Genomic DNA, 3,675 nt, shown 5'->3' with positions numbered 1-3,675 from the left:
TAAAGATCCTAAAGTAGAGCAATCGATTTGCTAAAAACCCATATAAGTGAGTGTGAGGCAGAGTCTCATTCAAACAAAGGTGAATAATTGGTCCACAATCACTGCTCTGGCTCAATCCAAGTGGAACCTCTTTGACTTATTTTTAAATAAGAAAACAAATTCTAAAAATTCTTATTTTGTTAAAATAAAATTCAAAACATGGTTGCAAGCATCAACCAATGGATCCATTCAAACTTCCGACTTCTATAAAACCCCATGCACCTGTCTTGCTATTTCATCCAAGAAGAATCATCGCTTGCTAGTTTTAATACATAGCCTTCCCTTCCATCTCTATACATTCCTTTATTTCAGATTTTCACACCGTTTAGATCGATCCAAAAAAGAGAAGATCAACAAAAGCAATGGGATCAGTTGGGGAAGTCTATGAAGCGCAGTGCACGAAGAGTCCAGCCACAGTGTTGGCCATTGGCACAGCAAATCCATCAAACTGTGTGTATCAGCCTGATTTCCCAGATTTCTACTTCAGATCCACAAAGAGTGAGCATATGACTGGTTTGAAGGAGAAGTTCAAGCGAATCTGTGATAGATCTACAATTATATAACGTAATCTCTACATGACTGAGGAAATGATCGAGGAGAACCCCGACTTCTACGACTCCATGGCTCCAACACTTGATGCGCGCCAAGATATTATGGTTGTTGAGGTTCCCAAGTTGGCTAAAGAAGCAGTTTTAAAAGCCATCAATGAGTGGGGGCAGCCCAAATCAAAGATCACCCACATTGTATTCACTACCATTTCTGGTGTTGATGCTCCTGGTGCTGACTTCCAACTCATCAAACTCCTTGGCCTTTCACCAACCGTCAAACGTGTGATGATATACCATCTAGGCTGCTACGGTGGTGGCAGTGTCCTTCGTGTTGCCAAAGACCTCGCTGAGAACAATAAAGGTGCACGTGTCCTCGTTGTTTGCTCAGAGTTAAACTCAGTTAGTGGCTTTAAGGGACCTACCGAGACCGACTTCCACACCTTACTTGGCCAGGCAATCTTCGCGGATGGTGCTGCAGCTTTAATAGTTGGTGCTGACCCTGACACATCAGTTGAGTGCCCACTTTTCCAACTCTTCTCAGCAGGTTCTCGAATTCTCCCAAACTCGGATGATATGGTTGAAGGCCACTTGCGTCAAACGGGTCTTTCAATCAGCTTATCCAAGGATGTAGCCAAAACTATTTCTAGAAACATCGGAAAATGTTTGGAAGAAGCATTCATAAAGATTGGTATTAGCGATTGGAACTCCATTTTCTGGGTGTCTCACCCTGGTGGGCCAGCGATTTTGGACCTGATTGAAGGGACCCTTGGTTTGAAGGAGAGAAACTGAAGGCATCAAGAAAAGTGTTTAGTGAATATGGTAATATGTCAAGCCCCACCGTGATGTTCATTTTGGACGAGATGAGGAATAAGTCTATTAACGAAGGGAAAGCCACAACGGGAGAAGGGTTTGATTGGGGTGTGCTATTAGGGTTTGGACCGGGTCTCACTGTGGAGACAATTGTCTTGCGTAGCATCGCTACAATTTAATCCGGACTTGCTGATCTTACCAATTTCCGGTGCTTTGTAGGCAAACTTTCCTCTATGGGGTTTTGTTAGGTTTTCTATATAGCTTTCTGTGATGTGCCTTCATCGCTTTGATTATTTTGGTTCTCATTGGGATTTTTTCATGGGGATGGCCCGTTTATATATTAATATGGTGATTTAGTTTTGAGTAAATTACTCCCCTCCCCTTGATTATACTCTAATGACAAACCCTCCCCGGTTTTGAGTAATGATCTCCTCCCCGCATTCCCAAGATTCTATCAACCGTACCCATTCCGTTAAAATGGGCTGTTAAGTGATGACATCATCTATTTTTAAATCCCAAACTGCCCTTATATTTGTAATATTCCAATAATACCCTCTAACCATATCAAAACCCTAAAAATTTAGCCACCACTTCCGTAGCCACGATCACCACCATGGCTGTATCCACCACCGCTGCCCTCACGAGGTCCAAAATGAGACTGACGCCATTGATGGTGATGATGAGAAAGCTATGGGGATGCACAAAGGAAAGACACTAGAAGATCCACATTACACAGTTCAATATAGATGCAAGGAACGGATCAGGTTCGAAACCCTCCACTGCCTTCATCTTCCATATCTTGTATATGGTTAAAACAGGGAGAGATAGAGAGAGAGAGAGAGAGATGTGAAGAAGAGAGAAAATTCCAATTGAATGTAATAGTGGAAATCGAAGCTTAAAATGGAACCCTAGAGTGACGGTAATGGCGATGGTCAAGAGGCAAACAGGAAGATCAAGTTACAATTTTAGAAGTAGAAGCTGCTTTTGCTGAGACAGCCAGAGAGTGAGATAGGGTTTCAAAAATTCTGTCTTTTTTGAGGTTTTGTTTGACGAAGAGGGAACAGATAGAACCTTTGTCTATATCTTCTTCAGATTAGGTGCGACTTCAGCATTAGAAACAAAATTGTCTTCCTATGTTGAGGGGTAAGCGATAACACATCGTCGATTTCAGAGGAGATCTGTAACCTTTACTCAACATGGGATTCATCCAAAACCATACTGCTCTAGACAGCGAAGAAGCTGAAGCGTAGAGGCTAACATTCAGGTCGCTCAATGAAGAAGGCTCTCCCAATATTTCATCTGGTTCCAACTCAGAAATTCGTTTCTCCTGTCGTCGTAATCCCTGTTGATCCTCTAATGGCGACGAGGAGAAGAAAAACAGATACAGGGATATTAACAATAATCAAACTTCTGAATATTTCCTGTGTGTCTCCGTTATTCAATGAATAGAATATATATATATATATATATATATATGTAGGTTACAAGGTTCAATCCTATTAATGTTGGGATGAGAATAAAGAAAGCTCCACTTACATGAAGGAGTGGAAAGAAACATAAAATAACAGATCCATTTACATAAGAAAGTGGAAAGAAAGATATAAAAACAGATCCACTTACATAAAGAATAGAAAGGAATATATGTGAGACGTGTGCTCCTTGTGTACCATGCGTTGAGAACGGTAATAAGCAATGAAGAACACATCGTCCGTTCTTAGCTCTGGTTCCTGTTTCCATTGAACAGAGCTCAGGCGACTGATAGCTGAAACAGAGAACAAGCAAACAATGGCGAAATTCGTGACCCAGTAAACTTGAAGCATCATTGGATGAGAAGCGGCCTGGAATCTCTTCTTGTGAAGGATTAAAATCGCAATACCTAGATGCATTGCAGTTTGTACTAGCGGTATTGAATTCAATTCTATACGATTTGGAGTTGCAGGAGGAGGATGAAGAAGAAGAAGTGGGTCAGAGGGCAATATAGTCTTTTTCAACACTTAACAGCCCTTTTAACGGAATGGGTACGGTTGATAGAATCTTGGGAATGCAGGGGAGGGGAGAGTCATTATTCAAAACCTAGGGGAGGGGTTTGTCATTAGAGCATAATCGAGGGGAGGGGGGAGTAATTTACTCTTTAGTTTTTGTCATTTATTGTTCAGTAAAGGCCGAAGGCCCTCTTTCCTAAGTTTATTTACTTTTACTTTTTTTCACTAAAAGGATATCTTGATTAAAAGGGGAGAAAACATAAAAAGAAATACAAATACTTGAACGAGACCTGGAC

The 3,675-nt window shown here is 41.2% G+C and overlaps 1 pseudogene; it reads left to right on the top strand.

The window, feature by feature from the left end:
• Positions 1–372: 372 nt before the first annotated feature.
• On the top strand, positions 373–1,663 carry LOC122671930 (annotated as a pseudogene).
• Positions 1,664–3,675: the final 2,012 nt, after the last annotated feature.

This window comes from Telopea speciosissima, chromosome 8 (assembly GCF_018873765.1).
Source record: "Telopea speciosissima isolate NSW1024214 ecotype Mountain lineage chromosome 8, Tspe_v1, whole genome shotgun sequence".
In the NCBI taxonomy this organism is placed as follows: Eukaryota; Viridiplantae; Streptophyta; class Magnoliopsida; order Proteales; family Proteaceae; genus Telopea; species Telopea speciosissima.
The sequence above is the reverse complement of the archived record's forward strand: the minus strand, read 5'-3'. Positions and strand labels throughout refer to the sequence as shown.